We start from the raw sequence: 17,995 nt of genomic DNA, 5'->3' as shown, positions 1-17,995 counted from the left end.
GGGACTAAAAAAAAAAAAGACTTGGCAGAAAGTGAAAGAGAATGTGTGCGTGTGTGCCCGGCCTGCCAAGGTTGGCAGGGTCTTTGATTCGCTCTGACAGCCTTTGATGCCCTCCCAGTGCCCGCTGCACCTCTACAGAGTCACACACACTCTCACACACACACACACACAAAATCAGACATAGCAGAACAAGGCTGACGTAACGCAGAGGAAAAGATGAGAGCGGTCCGCGAATGAGCCATGAAATGCGGAGGGGGAACGTTGTTGTCATCCTCCGTTAGTGGTCGTACTGAGAATCTTTTTTTCCCTCCCTGGCACGTTTCCCACCGCAAGCTGCAGAACACGGGTCTGCTGAATGCGAAAACAGCCGCTGATAGTGGAGAACAGCAGCAGCGGGCTGTTAACGGCGGACAGGTACAGACGTGTTCTGCTCCCTCACAGACTCCTAGTACAGCTGAGCGCTTTTATTTTCAGCCCTGATGGTGTTCTTAGTATTAAAAATGCAAACTGTGATGCTAAGAGTGTATAAATATTTGGCTTCAAAAGTAAAATAAGAAATCTATGGAGACTTTGGTGGCCCAGTTGGCCCACATTACATTGAAAATAGGCCACAAAACAACAACATTTAATAAAAAAGCCAACTCAAATCTGCTACACATTGAAAACGAGCTAAATAGTAGACTATGTCTGGGTTTCTAAGTAGTGGAAGTCGTCATATTTAAATAAAAACATTGCAAGTATTAGATGCTTCCAATGAGGACTTGTTCATGCTTTTATCAGCAGCAGGGTGGATTACTGTAATGGACTCCTCACCGCCCTTCCCTAAAAGACAGTCAGACAATTGCAGCTTGCAATGCTGCTGCCAGGATTCTGACCAGAACCAGAAAATCAGAGCACATCACATCTGTCCTCAGGTCTTTACACTGGCTCCCAGTTACATTCAGAATAGAGTTTAAAGGATTACTACTGATCTCTAAATGGTCTAGCACCTCAATACAATACAAATATGCTCACTGAATATGAACCTAATAGATCACAATAGATCAGTCAGATATTTAGGATCAAATAAACTAGAAATTCCAAGAGTTCAGTCAAAGCAGGGTGAATCGGCTTTCAGCAACTACGCCCCCTGCTGCTGGAATCCAGAAATGATCAGATGTGCTCCAACATTCGTGGAGGTTGGTTTTTGTTTTAATGCAGGTTCAAATCAAGACTAAAACCACTCTGTTTAGCTGTGCCTTTACTGAATGAGCACTGTGTTACATTCAGCATATCTCACTATTGTGACTTTTTCTTTTTCATTCTTTTATAACCTGTTTTAACAGATTTTAATCTGTTTTTATATAATTTTTCTTATACTTGTCTCTTGAATTTCTGTTCATGTAAAGCACTTTGAGTTGCCACCATGTATGAAATGTGCTATATAAATATACTTGCCTTGAATATGAATGTGATGAATGGGAGAGTACAAAAAATAATATTTTACAATCTTATTTGCTGAAATTATAAAAGAAAACCTCCACGATGGTGTTATTAGGGCTTTTAGTAAAGGACAAATTTGTGTAAGTCTGATAACGGCAGCCAGAAGAGAGAACAACTTCAAAGTCACTGTCCCACCCGTACATGGGCTGCATTTAAAACGCCTTGCACATGCTGTAACTCGTTTTTTGTAATTTGATGCAAAGATGATATAATACATTCATAAATACATGTAAATTTTCATCTGTTTTTTAAAAATATATAAATATTTAAACTTTCAAGCATTTAAGATGCTGATGACTGTTAAACGCAATATAACAGCCCTGGTAACACATTACAAAAAGGTTAATTAGTTAATGCATTTACTAACATGAACTAATCATAAACAACACTTGTACAGCATTTATTAATTATAATTGAACATTTACAAATGCATTATAACATCCAAGTCCATGCTTGTTAACATTAGTTAATGCACCATGAGTTAACATGAACTAACAATGAACAACTGTATTTTCATTAACTAACGTTAACTAATATGAACAAATACAGTAGTAAATGTATTGTTCATTGTTTGTTCATGTTAGTAAATGCATTAATAACCATTAACTAATAAACCTTATTGTAAAGTGTGACCACAGTCTTGTAAAAAGGGACTATTTAAAGTTGCCTATTTCCGATATTGTGACGTACATCCACTTGAAACGTCCTGAAATGGGGAAAAAAAAAAAAAAAAAAAAAACCTAGGTTGGTGCATGATTTCATTCTTTGGGAATAGTTTATACTAGAGTTGCACGATTCTGGCTAAAATGAGAATCGCAATTTTTTTTTTTTTTTTTCTTAAAATAAAGATCACGATTTTCTCACAATTCTGTAGATGTAAAATCAAGGTTAATGTGATTCAGCAATTATTATTGTTTTTTTCTCAAACATATGGTAAAACAACAATAATAATAATATTATGTGAAGGTCTACTGGTTTCTATAAATAATTTTATTCTACTTATAATAATTCTGATTTTGAATCATGTTTAAGATATATAATTGCAATCTGTCATTGGGAACATTATAAGACCATTTAATTCACTGGTAAAATCATCATTATATAGGCTAGAGTAGTTATACTGACACCGTAAACATTTATTTTCATGCACAACTGTGTGTTCGCTATGAAAGAAAAAACATATCAAATGCTTGTCGCAATCATAACTCTAATGCAATATGATTATTTAAATGATGTGCACGCTTTCGGTTTCACTTTCACTGCCGTGTGCTGTTCATACTCTCAAACGATCACTCTGTGCCACAAACTCAATATTATTTACAACTTTATTACCTGTTACTCACAGCCTATGCAGGTACAGTTCACTAAAGTTGAGCGCTCGTCTATCATAAAATAGAGCGCGTGCCTGTCCTCTCTGTGGTAACAGCTCACGGTCAGCAGCTCACATCACGTGTGATTTCCCGGCCACGAATACAGCATTATATGAAGAGAAAATGACATTTTTAGGTGAATTATACCTTAAAAATATGTAGTCAGTATGTTACTCTTTTAACATCATTTGGAGGTGACCATGTTCCTGAGCAATGTATGTGAAACAATGAAAAGACTCGTGCAGCCGCCTTTGCTTTCTCCTGAACTTGAAAATATGATTGGCAGAATCGTAGAAATGCTGGATTAAGATCGTCTTGGGGAAATCGAGATTTCGATTAATTGTGCAGCTCTAGTTTATACTGTTGAAAGACTGGTGTTGATAACAAAACGAAGGAAGATTGACGAATGGACAAATTCAGAGCAGAAACAAGACACACACTGATAGCCTTGGCCTAAAGGCTTTCCATGTGACCAGAAAGTCATTTCGAGGGGGAGGGAAGGTTATGGTATTTGATTAAAGTTTATCAGGGCAAATGAATGTTTACAAAATAATGAAGTGCACTGATTCATCGTTTATAACAAGAGGTACTTTATACATATAAAAATAAGAAGAGTACATTTTGTTTTCATGGCGACTTTAAAAAGTAATTATCAGTGTTGGGCACGTTTCTTTAATAAAGTAATCAATTATAGTTACTAGTTACTTCTCACAAATGCTACTAATCACCAGGGAAATTAACTATTGTGTTACTTTAAAAAAAATCTAATTTGGTCAAATGACTGTGAAATAAATATAAAACATTGTACACTAATCTAAACTATTTTAATGTTGTTGTAGGACAATGTAAGAGGCAGCAGCAGTATGTCCTCAACTATAGATCTAGATATTATTTGAATAAATTCTGTCTGAGTAATAAGTGTTTGCGGTGGAGAAAATGAGGTTTTATTTGCTTTGATGTCATGGTTTTGTCTTCTCCTTTTACAGGAGAGCTCATGTTATTATAAAATTACTAATTCAGGCCCGTAGCCAGGGGGGTTCGGGTGGTTCGAAAGACTGACAAAGGTCCAGAATTTGTACCATACATGAGCTTATTTGTCCTATTTTGACTGCTATGCCATAACAATTTGTGAAAATAACCCATCAACAAAGGCTTTAAGACCAAGCAGAATCCTGTATTGGCTCTTGGTACAGAATTTGGGACAGCAAATTTAGCACGCCGTGACTTGCGATCTGAAGTCACGCCGTGCCTGAATTTGGCATCCCAAATTCTGACTGAAGAAAGTTGAATATGCTGACCAGTTTGTAATTAGCCTAATAAATGTCAATAGTCTACAGTTTTTTAATTAAAACTTTAACAGATTCTTTTTTTTCTAATGATATATGATGTAAATCTTTAGGAAATGTTTTTGGTACATCAAAAAGTGTGGTTATGATGACCATCCGACAAGCTAATGCAGCAAAAAACAGTGCCATTAAACTGCAGTATTTAAACATCATAATTAAATAAATAAAATAAGGTCCACTTTTTGAGAACAAAAAAAGAACCACCCCTTTCACCAGGCTGACTATGGGCCTGCTAATTATATAGTAGGTTAGAGACAGCAGTTAAACATAATTATGATAAACACAGCGCCTCCTCAGATCAAAACAAGAATTGCGATTCATTGAACATTTCTACCGATTTGATTCGATTTTCAACTGGCGCACGGTGAATCGTTACATCCCTAAATACAAAGTATAACATTAAAAAAATATATTAAAAACTTTTAAGGATTTAAGAAGCTGGAGATCGTTAAATGTGTTGTCACCATCTTCTGAAAAGGGTCCATTAGCTGCGCTGTTACACAGAGGTAGTTTTGGTCACTTACTGATGTCCAGTGGTCTCCAGTAAGTGCAATGTAAGTGCTTTCTAAAAACCGACTCACTTTTTTTTTTCGCTTAAAGTGTTGTACAGTTCTCTTGTATCAATAGTTTGGCTAAACAATGTTGATGCGTCTGCAGTTGTGGATATCCATTTAGTGAAGGAATGAGTTTGTTTTGCAGCCGTGATTTTATTTGACGAGCACGTCTGCTTGACTCTGTCTCGCCACTGACATCTTTGCTAACATCTGCAAAAAATATGTTTGACCTGACGATGGTCAAGCTTTTTTAAGATTATCCCACAACATCTCAATTGGATTCAGGTCAGGACTTTGATTAGGCCACTCCACTTGTGCTTCAGTGGAAGGACAGTTCATCACTACAGTAAGTTTACACCATGTTGGCTTAATTGATTCATCATATACTATCATATTATCCATTACACAATGATTATGAATGCAACAACGGCAAGAAGCTGGGGTCAAACTTAATCAAACGATTAATTTGTATTTAAAAAATCTCGATATGCGTGATACACTTTTCAGATTAAATTGCATGTGTAACTGCGCTTATGCATTTACAATATAACTGAATCATCACAATGCAATGCCGCTAGGGAGCAGTTGGTCTACTCAACCAATAAATACACTTCATACATTTAATGGTCACAGCTTTGCTTTTCAATTTCTGAATCAACAAGTGTGTCTGAAAGAACTGGTAGAATGATTGGTTCAAAGACTCATTCTTGTGCGTTTAAACAAATTGGTTAAATGAACAGCACAGTGAATCACTTTTAGAGACTCACTTTTTTCTGTTTCTGAAAGAATCAGTACGTTTGAAAAATAATTAAGTGAATAATTCAATTACTTGGTTCATTTCTTACTTAATCTGTTTAATAATAATTGAGTAAACAGTTTCTTTATATCACTCAAAGATTTACTTGTTCAGTTGTGAATAAATCAGTGGTAATTAACTACAGCCTAAATGAAAAAAGGAAAAATTCACTCACAAAGACTCACTCGTTCAGTTTCAGAAAATATCAGTAAAATTTTACAAATTGATTGAATAATTCAATTACTTACTTTATTAATATCTTAATGAATCTGTTTCAATGAAATTATTGAGAGAACAGTTCAACGATTCACTCAAAGACTCGCTTGTTCAGTTCAGTTCAGTAAATAAATAAATAAATGGTAACAAATTGTTTAATGACTCACTCGTTAAGATTCTTTTTTTTCTATTGCTGAATCAATAAGTATGTTTAAATGAATCATTTGAATGGTTGATTTAATGACGCAAAAAAATTGGTTAAATAAAAAAAATAAATAATCACTCACGAAGACTCACTTGTTCTGTTTCAGAAAGAGTCAGTATATTTGAACAAATTGAGTGAACAATTCAATTACTTCATTTGTTTCTTAATGAATCAGGTTTAATAAAATGGTTGAGTGAATAGTTCAATGACCCACTCATAAAGACTTAATAAGTTGTAAATAATCAGTGGTCATGAATTATTCAATGACTCACTCGTTAAGATTCTTTTTTTCAATTGCTGAATCAATAAGTGTGTTAAAAATGAATCAGTTGAATAATTGATTCAATGATTCATTCATTTGTTTAAACAAATTGGTTAAATGAAAGAAGGAATAAATCACTCACAAAGAATCACTCATTCAGTTACAGAAAGAATAAGTACATTTGAACAAATTGAGTAAATAATTCAATTACGTTGTTCGTTTCTTAATAAATCTATTTTAATGCTTTAAGTGAAAAGTTTAATGATTCACTCATAAAGACTCACTAGTTCATTTGTGAATAAATCAGAGGTGATGAATCATTCAATGACTCACTAATTAAGATTTTATTTTCTTTTTTTTCAATTCCTGAATAAGTGTGTTTGAATAAATCAGTTGAACGATTGATTCAATGACTCATTCTCATGTGTTTAAAAAAATTGGTTGAATAAAAAGGGGAATGAATCACTCGTGAAAACTCATTTGTCTCACTCGTCAAATTGAGTGAATAATTCAATTACTTATTTTGTTTCTTAATTAATTTGTTAATTAATTTATTGAGTGAACAGTTCAATGACTCACTCATAAAGATCCAATTGTTCAGTTATAAAAGAATCAGTACCTATAAACAAATTGAGTGAATAATTCAATTACTTCACCCGTTTCTTAATGAATCTGTTTTAATAAAATGATTGAGTGAATAGTTCAACAACTCACTCATAATGGCTCACTTGTTCAGTTCTGAATAAATCAGTGCTACTGAATGAATTGAATAAAAAAAAAATCATTTATTCACTCACTTGACGTCACCCACCGGCATAATGACATAACCTTCAGAAAGGCTCATAAGTGACTAATAAACAGACTTACCAATCTGCCAATCAGATTTGAGCAAGAGAAAAGCTCGAGTCTTCAAATTTTCATTCTGCCGTTCTTTCTTCCGTCTCATTGCTTCCTCTCATCTCTCTCTCCTCTCTCAACTGCCGACACAACACATTCTCACTCCCAACTCGTCACATACTGACGCTTGGTCAGGAACCCTCGGCGTCAGTTATTGACGCACAGGGTACCCCTTTAGCGTCATATTTAGACGTGCAGGGATTCCCTATAGAATCTGTGCCTGAGCCTGAGGCGTCATATGGAGACGCTGGAGGCTCGTATAATTACCAATAGATGTCAACGCAATTTTTAAAACCTGATTTACGCCTATTATCACAGTTTTCTTATTTTAAAAATATGTAATTTTTATTTTGTTCATGAAAAGCGTCTGTAAACGGGGTCGAAACTACTGTATGAATAAACTTCGGCCCACGTGACATCCCTTCACGGTGAGTTTAACGCCGCTCTGCTATTGGTCAAACTGCATCAGCGGTGAGTTCTCAGATGAGTTCAACTGTCAACATTAAATATTACGTTAATGCTGCATAATATATTTTTATTGGAGATTAGTTGGTGTTTATAAATATTTTATCATTTACTTTATATTTAATGAGTGAAAATATATTCGGTTGTCCAGTTTAGGGTAACTATGCCTAATAAAACTTTGATTCATTCATATTATTTATAATTTTTTTACTTTAAAAAAATATTAAATTTCAAGTACTAAGTTTAAAAATGTTTTCGGCTGATATTTTTCATTTTAAATTATTTATTAAAGTTGGGGTCATTGTATGTGGCGATCTATTTTTTACAGTCTATGCTCGCTATCCCAAGGTTCATTGCGATCCCAAGGTTCACTGCGGTTTTCCACAAGGTAAGTAAAAAGTAAACAAATAAAGACGATTTGTTGATAAAGCATGTACTGTAAACTAGCGACGTTATCTAATTACATCAAGTTTATTTATTAAAAACATATTTTTCTCACATATAACGTTGGTCATGCATTGGAACAATATATACATTTTAAGATAAGGAACAGTGTAACCAGATTGTTGTTTTCCACAATAGAAATCGTGCAAAATCTATATATAATATGCAATATGCAACTCTAATAATACAAATGTATTCGTAATTGTTTCAATATTAAAGAACATCAAGTGTTTCCAAAGGTTTATTGTAAAAACAATTATTTTCCATCCCTTTAAAGGAAAAAGGCAGAAATTTTGCCCGTCTGAGCACATTTTATTCATTGTACAACACAAAACTAAACAAAAAAATAGCTTAATCTACCACACACACACACACACACATATATATATATATATATATATATATATATATATATATATATATATATATATATATATATATATATATATATATATATATATATACAGGTGTACATTATAAGGTGTTTACTGTTCAGATATGAATATTTTTTCTTTGCTCTTTTCAGGTTCTTTAGATTTCTTTAAAAATCCAATTTTGTTTTCTAATAAGCAAAAAGTAAAATCACTTTACCCATGTCTATATGTTAAATTGCACTTGTCTCTCTATCTCTGTTAACACATTTATATTTGTTTGATTAATTCTTGTGTCTTTCAGCCTGTTTCTGCCTATCACCATGAGTGATTCCTCAATACTCAGATTTATCATCAAGATCTCAATTATAAGCTCAAGTTTTGATGACAACTTGGTGATCTGCAGAAAGCACCACCATGTAAGGAAGGCCAAGACCACTCTGGAATCAGTCAAGGGTTAGTGAAGTTTTTATTCCATGTATATTAAATATCTACATTGTTTAGGCATATGTGATTGTATGAGATAAAATGCATTTATTCTTTCACTACTATGGTAATAACAGAAAGAAACGCATTAGTTTTACTATTACTATTGTTTATGACAAACATTAAAAAACTACAGCATAAGCTCACAAAATATTGTGGCCTAACTGTTTAAAACTAATTGTTCTGGGTGTTGATAGTGGCCAACCATTTTTTTCTTTTTCAGAAAGTATTTTGTTTTGTCTGATTTTATGACACCTTATAGGCCATCAACTGCCCACATTGGGGTTTAGGAAATTAGAACTGCTTATGCTGCTTGTCTACTAGTCTTAGGATAAGTTAGAAATGTTATAAATGTACTTTTTTTTTGTTGTTTTTATCTGGTACAGCTCATAGGAACTCCAATCTTCCCAACTGTGAGAGGGCCTTGCTCCAGTGACTGTCAGTGTGTACTTCATTGTTTCCATTAGTCCCTCTATCTGTAGACCTAGGTGACAGTGGGCTAGAGTAAAATTTTGGTTTTATTTAAACTAAGGCATACTGATGGCCTTTTTTATCTCAGATTTGGTCATGCACATTTTAATATATCCTAAAATATTTTTATATTCTTTCCATTGGTGGAAAAGATGTTGGTATAATTATTTTTAATGGACTGCTAAGATCTCAGCAGACATTTTTCTGAGATATTCTTGAGTGGGAGTCTGTGCAATACAAGGTGGATAGTATTTGCAAGGAAGAGCCCTTCATCTGTTCTGCTTCCACACTAGATATACTGCCAATTTAAGTAGATATGAACCATAAGCATAACCATTTCAAGAATGCACGAGGTACTTTAAACTGTATGTGTTGAAACTAAATTAACAAGAAAACAGCTCTGTGATGTTCACCTAAGAAAATTAGATTAAAAGATATAAACTGTTATGCACTTGTTCTGTACTGTTTCATTCCTTTTTCAAACACTGGCATTTTTGAAGGTTTATTTACAGCTAAGGATTAAGAATTGACAGGAAGATTTGTGGACTACATCAACTAATGACACTACCTCCAAAGAGTTGCAAAAAGCTGTCCAAAGTTTCAGCACCATCTTTAAGCCCATGATTTTAGTGTGTTTCATGCCTAATCACATGAGTTTATATCTGAGATAGATGAACTATGTGATTGTCTTAAACTGATCTACAAGTAAATGCCTAAACTTATTGGTTTACTTATTTATTTAATTGTTTGTTTGTTTGTTTGTTTGTATATGTTAACCAGGTGAAATGGAGTGAGGCATACCAGGATATGCCTGGTTTTACTTTTGGGAAGGAGGTTGAACAGTGCAATATTTCTTCTATAGGATTGCAGTGACCAGACATGCTACTGTAACTCTCATGGTCATGTGCTGGAATTAGCAGATATTCAACAATTTGGCCATCTCGCTGACCTGTTGATATCAGAAGGTAACAATATCCAGTTGAATTTGTTTTAGTTGTTCAGTAACCTATTTAAATAGTATTGTGATTTTTTTGATTGCTTATCATTGTAGACCGCAACAGCTCTGCAAAGCAAGTTGCAAAACAGAATCCATGAAACTGGCAGTGACTGGAAACCAATTGGAAGACTTTGGTCTGTGACGTAGAGGAGTGGGCAGAGGGTGAGGAAATTCTTATTAATATTACATGTAGTCATGAAAAATTGTGTTACTATTACTGTCATTTTTTTTCAGTAGCAGAAGCAAAGACAACAAAAAGAAGAAGTGATATGGATGTCTTTGTCATATGATTCTTTAAAAGTTGACGTATAATCCTTGTTATACAACTTTCTTTTCATAAATATATTTCAGACTCTGCTGACCCAGCAACAAAGAGGAGGGTGTTCAACATCATCCTGCTAGTCAGGATTCTTCAGGAGAAGCAGTGGATTCTTGTGGCAGAGATGGTCAACCACTATAAATACCTTTCAACTCATCCTGGTTCTTTCAAAGAACTTTCTTGCTTGTTTGCTACTGAAAAGTACTGGTATGTATTTGTATTTTTTGGCACAGACATAAGCATAAGGTTACCCAGTCCAAAGGATATTAATATATTTTTATGTTGTTGTGTTCTTCTTTTAAGATTCGACATGTGGCCTAAACGAAGAGGGGTTAAAAGGTCTATGGATCATCATTCTCAAAAAACAACAAAATAACTGAGAAATAAACAACAATACGATGGTGCAATCTAGAGACCTGCAAGGTACCTGCAAGTTTTGGCTGGAGCAGAGAACATAGATTTTTTTTAAATAAAGCTCCAGCTGATGAGTATGACATTGACTGTGGATTTTCTTTTACTGTAATCCAGAAGAGGACGACCCTAACCCTGAATCTAAAGCATGTAATAAAATCTGTAAAAAACTTAAATAAAATTGTCATCATCTATAACCAAATTGTCTTTTTTTTTTAATACATAGATATGTACAGTATGTAAGCATTCCTCTAAAATCAATCAGTGTTGTAAATTAAGAGCATTATTGTATGCCTAACTGCTTACAACATATAACGATTTAAGGAACTCTATATTAAAATGAAATTATTACATTAAGTGACATTAAGAGCTTTTAAAATATTAATTTTATGATACATTTTTATGATAAATTTAATTTTTGCATATACTTGGGCAAAAAATGTACATTATTATGGTCAACTGCTCAGATACCTCCAGTCAATATGTGGCTGAGTCAGGCAACCACACTTCTACCTCTGGAAAAATTAACCTATGATTTACATCAAAGATCTGATGGATCCATTTGGTCCTCATGGATTTTTCTAAAAAAAAAAAAAATTAATCTCCTTTTATTTTTGTCCTTTGAAACATTTGTATTAATTTGTTAGAATGTCTAACAAAAAACTGCTGCACTTGTTGTGAGATAACAGTGCCACTGTTGTTATTCTGAAAATAAAAATTAACTTTGTATAATGTTTTATTGAATGCAAGATAAAAATAAAATATTTTCCAAGAGATGGGTTGCGGCTGGAAGAGCATCTGCTGCATAAAAACATGCTGGAAAAGTTGGCGGTTCATAGCACTGTGGCGACCCCTGGTTAATAAAGGTACTAAGCCAAAAAGAAAATGAATGAATGAAAATAAAATATGTATTGAAATATGTATTTTTGGTAGACATAGAACTACACAGTAACTTATAAATACAGCACAGAACAATTTTACTTCTAGTTTAGATAATTTAAATGTTTGCATTTTTATTTTGTTGGTTAATGGCTATGTATTTTTAATCATTTGGAGGTTTGAACTATTCGCAGCATTTGAAAGGATATCTTTTCATCATTGTTACCTCATTTCTCAATATTTTCATGATTCTTACAATGCAGCAAATCTTACAATCATTTGATCATAAAGAAAATAATTAACAAATTAACCCACATGCAGGACAAAGACATTATGTGGAATCATTATTAAACACAAGTTCATCCATTGTCATCAAATCATACTGTTACACAAACAGTTGAAGATTTAGAAAGTAAAAATAATCAGATAAAGAGTGGTTTTTAAACAAATACATGTCTTTAAAAAGGTTTTATTTATAAACATTTACATATTTTAAAAGAGCTTTTATCCATATTTTAAATAAAGTGAAAACAATTAAATATCACATGATGACCATTAATGAAACACACTTTCAGAATTACATCCACACATATTATTCTGAACTCATAACATTTGTGATGAACATAGATCACTATTGCTTATAACTTGTAATTAAAGAGGATACTAATGTTTAGCTTATTTTTACAGCTTTTTTTTTTTTTTTTTTTTACCACAACTGTACATGTGACAATACAATTTCTTGTCCATGTTGAATATAATACATCTACATAGGTTAACTGCCCTTTTACTCAAAGGGGATGAGTAGAGCCCCGTAGAAAAGGAAAAAGTATTCACATTTCAAACGAGAAATGAGTGAGAGAATATCAGCAAGACTATTACCTATGCTATGTTCAATAAATAATGTTGGATATAATAGTCTGATATATACTGATCAAGTCAATAAAAGCTGTTTAAAAAATACTCATTGTAAAATAACAAATTTATGCCTGGCTTTCATATATGTCATAAATATATGCACAATGACCTTATTCAGATAGTCTTTAGTTCATTAAAATTTGTATCTGTTCCATTTTATTACAAAAAGGCTTTAAACTACATTACCCACAATCCTTTGTCGCTGTATAGATGGGAGGGGAAAGACATGGCGCTACAAATTGTAGTTCCTTGAAAGGTGTAGTTAGGGTTAAGTTTAGGGTTACGATCTTGGTTAATCGTTAACTATTTAAAACACAGCGATAACTCATTGATAAAGGACACTGTTAGTAAAGTGGCAAAGTTAGCAAAACATAGTTAGCAACACGAAGGATCTTTTAATTTGGCTTTGAAGTTATAGTCCAATCACAACGTCGCAATCTACGTCACACTTTGTCTCTATTTGGTAATCTTCCGGCTGAAGGTTGATTATAACCTTATAATATAACTTAAATATCAAAATGTGTATTAATATTACATGTTATTTATTGTCTTATTAAAAATACAAATGTATATTTACCGTGAGATTAATTTGTGGGGGTAACCTGATGTGCAAAATGATCATAGTAAAACCAGATCATAGGCAGTATACTTAATTTGAAACGAATAATAAAATAATAAAAAAGCTTCATGTTTGAAAACATTTCAAGCATTTGCTGTAACTAAACCCTGCATCATGTAGGTATACAAATATAAATATATGTCAAACTTAAATGACAAATATAGTGCCCATTAAATAGTAAAAATAGTAGTTCATTGTAAGTGAGTATGCAAATAAACACAATACATTTTTAATGAAACATTTATAATTTATTTATAATGCCACAAATAAAAATAAATAATAAAATCACACAAAAATGCAAAAATATATATTTTAACCAAAAATATATATTTTATAAGTTTTTTAATGCAATAATATATTACCATACATATATAAATGATTAAAAACAGTTATAATTGAAGGAAATGTATATTTTGTATTATTATTATTATATTTATTTTGTGATATTTATTCATGTCATACATCTGGTATGTCAAGCTCAAGTAAAACTGCTATGCAAAAAATCTTTTCAAATGATGCCTTTGGAAATGCCATTATAATAAACAGCTTTCACAACAACAAGAAGTCAAGTTCATGACAAATGCAAATTATGTTTATAATAACAACTTTCTGAACTTAAACATCAAAAGTAGAATAAGTTCAAAACATATTCAAGTATTTACTGAAGAATAGCAAAAACTATTTTTACAAAACACTGAGAACCAAAGTGTGCTTGGTGAGTCCAGGTGTTTATGCTGACTAGACTGTCATATTGCAATCCGGTCAGCATGAGGAGACTTGGGCGTAAAGTGTCAGTAATTCCTGGAGGGCTCCCATGTGTTATTCCAGGTTTTGCCACTGTAAAGTATTAGAAGTGCACAACATCATTACTGAACAAAGAATGAGTGTTAGGTTTCATTTAGAAAGTTCAGTGATATTTATTTATATATGTAAAGTGTCATTAAACCTGGCACTCTTGAATTAACTGTATAATAGGTTAAACATTTCCAGCATGTTTCCATTTATTCCAAGCAGATCTGTCAGTTCTACAAACTCAGAGATCAGGATAGTAACTGCACTTCTCATTATGAACACCCTTATCCTTCACATACATTTTTATCACCACTGATGTCCACTGCTGTAGTTTTCATTGAAGGGAATGCTGACACAAATTCCAGCATGATTTTTTAAATAGCAGAATATGGGTATTATTGGGCCAAAACCTTAAAAAATATAAGATGCAAGATTTGAATCTTGATGAACATATTGTTAATTCACGTCTTGCAATTTAAAACACATCTCATGTTTGACTCATCAATTATATGAAAACTACAACAGCATACTGTGCTTCACCCTAAAATATTTCTAAATTATAACAAGCTTATTGCTTTACATGGCTAAACATTTATTTTATGCCTGCATGATTCACTGCTATTACTGTAACCCATTACACTCTTAACCCAAACTAGTTGACTTTATTAGAAAACTGCATCGAAACATGTTGCCTTAAACCCTTTATGTTTTTACACAAGGTGAAACTAAACAGCCCACTTTAAATTAACCTAGAACCTTTACAATCTTCTTGAACTTACAGTAATATTTTAATTCAAGTATGGCTGTTAAGTTGTACCTTGTATAAAATGTAAGGGGTTTAAGCCACTGGGTTTCTATACAATTTTCTAGTAAAGTCAACTAGATTGGGTTAAAGGAACAGTTCACTATTTACTCTCCTTTAAGTGGTTGTAAACCTTTTTTTAAAAACTTCCAAGTTACTTTGTGTTGAACATGAAGGAAGTTTTTTGAAGAAAGCTGGAAAACTGAAAACATTGACATACATAGTAGGAAAAAACAAATACTATGGAAGTTAATGTTTGCAGGTTTTCATCTTTCTTTAAAATATATATTTTTTGTGTTTAACTGAAGTAAGCAAGTCAGACATATTTGGAACAAGTGAAGGATGAGTCAATAATGACAGAATTTTCATTTTTGGGTGAATCTCTTTAAGAATATACTGAAAGAAATGTCCTACTCAATGAAGCTAACTTCAGCTGCATGTGTAGCCCCATGAGTACTTATCTAGAAATCAAAACAATGATCACGTCAGTCCCATTTTAGGCCCTTTATATCATATTGGCCACAGAATGGACTACTTAGTGTTGCAATAAAATAAAAAAATTAATAAAACTATGACTTACCACACAATACAAGACAAACAGTGAATTTTCAGCTCTGCCTTTGCTGTACACAAGATGAGGTTCCAGCTTCAACACTGATCTGAGTGGGGCAGTTGTGCAGCTCTGTGAGGTTGTGACTGTTTAGCTGCAGTGCTGTGAAGAGTTCTTTATTAAAAGAAAGTACATTCTTTTAAAATCTGTACATAATAACAAAGAAAATACAATGATTTTAAATAATGATTAATTCTGAACAAAAACATTACCCTTAGTCAAGATGAATTCATATGTCAAAAGTTTCTGCATCTGAAATGAATAAAAACAGATGTGACATTAGTTAAACCCACTAAACTACTAGATACATCAGTACTGCATTAAGCAGTTGTAAAGTAATGTAAGTGTAGTCCAAAATGAGCCTTAATCTGTTTAAGATGATTTAAAAAAACGTTGCTTGTGTTAAAAACAATCCAGCCACTTGTAATACATATGATCAATGGTAAATTTCTGAGAAGGTGCAAGGTAATCCTTGAATTTTACCATTACCATCCTGACTGACATAATATTTGAAAAGAAGACAGCTTGTTGTGCCTCTTTACCACAATTTAGAGATGATAGATTCTTTCTTTTATTAAATAAATTGGTAAAGGCCAAATTGTACTGGTAATAGTGTATGATATTCATTGTGTGACATACATCAGCTTAAGTTATACTTGAGCTTTTGTTATGCTATATATATATATATATATATATATATATATATATATATATATATATATATATATATATATATATGTGTGTGTGTGTGTGTGTGTGTGTGTGTGTGTGTGTGTGTGTGTGTGTGTGTGTGTGTGTGTGTTTTAAGGCATGGAAAATAATTGTTTTTACAATAAACCTTTGGAAACACTTGATGTTCTTTAATATTGAAACAATTACGAATACATTTGTATTATTAGAGTTGCATATTGCATATTATATATAGATTTTGCACGATTTCTATTGTGGAAAACAACAATCTGGTTACACTGTTCCTTATCTTAAAATGTATATATTGTTCCAATGCATGACCAACGTTATATGTGAGAAAAATGTTTTTAATAAATAAACTTGATGTAATTAGATAACGTCGCTAGTTTACAGTACATGCTTTATCAACAAATCGTCTTTATTTGTTTACTTTTTACTTACCTTGTGGAAAACCGCAGTGAACCTTGGGATCGCAATGAACCTTGGGATAGCGAGCATAGACTGTAAAAAATAGATCGCCACATACAATGACCCCAACTTTAATAAATAATTTAAAATGAAAAATATCAGCCGAAAACATTTTTAAACTTAGTACTTGAAATTTAATATTTTTTTAAAGTAAAAAAATTATAAATAATATGAATGAATCAAAGTTTTATTAGGCATAGTTACCCTAAACTGGACAACCGAATATATTTTCACTCATTAAATATAAAGTAAATGATAAAATATTTATAAACACCAACTAATCTCCAATAAAAATATATTATGCAGCATTAACGTAATATTTAATGTTGACAGTTGAACTCATCTGAGAACTCACCGCTGATGCAGTTTGACCAATAGCAGAGCGGCGTTAAACTCACCGTGAAGGGATGTCACGTGGGCCGAAGTTTATTCATACAGTAGTTTCGACCCCGTTTACAGACGCTTTTCATGAACAAAATAAAAATTACATATTTTTAAAATAAGAAAACTGTGATAATAGGCATAAATCAGGTTTTAAAAATTGCGTTGACATCTATTGGTAATTATACGAGCCTCCAGCGTCTCCATATGACGCCTCAGGCTCAGGCACAGATTCTATAGGGAATCCCTGCACGTCTAAATATGACGCTAAAGGGGTACCCTGTGCGTCAATAACTGACGCCGAGGGTTCCTGACCAAGCGTCAGTATGTGACGAGTTGGGAGTGAGAACGTGTTGGCCGACAGCGCTTTGGGCCGTGCTGGAGATGACTGAACGCTCTTGAGAATGACTCACAGATGGAGAACGCACAGGACGAAGACGAGAGCCTGCAAAACCAAAACCAGCGCACAGCATGTGAGGGCAAGAAGACTTCAACACACACACACACACATTAAGAGCATACCAGCGCTGTGTGTGCGTTAAGAGGGTTGGGTTTCTAAATGACAGATCATTATCATGCTAATTAAAGCATTTTGTAGCTGTGACTCGCGCAGTATTTGTGTGTGTGTGTGCGCGCGCGTGTGTCTAATTAAGGCCGGTTCATCAGCACCCAGCTCATTTACACCGTACTAGAACGACACCCTGATTCAAGCGCACGGACAGTAATGAAGCTACTAATTATTATAGC

General features: G+C 33.1%; 3 long non-coding RNA genes across 13 annotated transcripts in view; 1 reads left to right on the top strand and 2 right to left on the bottom strand.

Moving 5' to 3' along the window:
• Positions 1-17,995, bottom strand: part of LOC147831513 (uncharacterized) — a 267,831-nt gene that overhangs the window by 104,648 nt on the left and 145,188 nt on the right. For 7 of the 10 annotated variants that reach the window (XR_015521742.1, XR_015521737.1, XR_015521745.1 and 4 more), the window contains 2 exons: positions 17,599-17,693; positions 7,099-7,208 (listed from right to left, as the gene is read on the bottom strand). This is a non-coding gene — a long non-coding RNA (uncharacterized LOC147831513). Of the gene's footprint in view, positions 1-5,956; positions 7,209-17,598; positions 17,694-17,995 lie in introns of those variants that run through there. The other 3 variants (XR_015521740.1, XR_015521743.1, XR_015521744.1) reach the window with 2 other exon arrangements.
• LOC147838453 (uncharacterized) lies at positions 7,345-10,851 on the top strand. Of its 2 annotated transcripts, none has more exons than XR_015521732.1 (5): positions 7,345-7,556; positions 7,922-7,981; positions 8,713-8,864; positions 9,281-9,332; positions 10,146-10,330. It is a non-coding gene; the product is annotated as an uncharacterized LOC147838453 (long non-coding RNA). The 2 variants fall into 2 exon arrangements; XR_015521733.1 differs by lacking the exons at positions 7,345-7,556; positions 7,922-7,981 and adding exons at positions 10,417-10,524; positions 10,714-10,851 and having other exon boundaries at positions 8,711-8,864; positions 10,228-10,330.
• On the bottom strand, positions 15,684-16,883 carry LOC147838452 (uncharacterized). Its single transcript, XR_015521734.1, has 3 exons — positions 16,841-16,883; positions 15,922-15,961; positions 15,684-15,823 (listed from the first exon to the last, which is right to left on the bottom strand). It is a non-coding gene; the product is annotated as an uncharacterized LOC147838452 (long non-coding RNA).

The sequence above is a fragment of the Danio rerio genome, chromosome 22 (genome assembly GCF_052040795.2).
Source record: "Danio rerio strain M-AB ecotype USA chromosome 22, GRCz13ab, whole genome shotgun sequence".
Classification (NCBI taxonomy): Eukaryota; Metazoa; Chordata; class Actinopteri; order Cypriniformes; family Danionidae; genus Danio; species Danio rerio.
The sequence above is the reverse complement of the archived record's forward strand: the minus strand, read 5'-3'. Positions and strand labels throughout refer to the sequence as shown.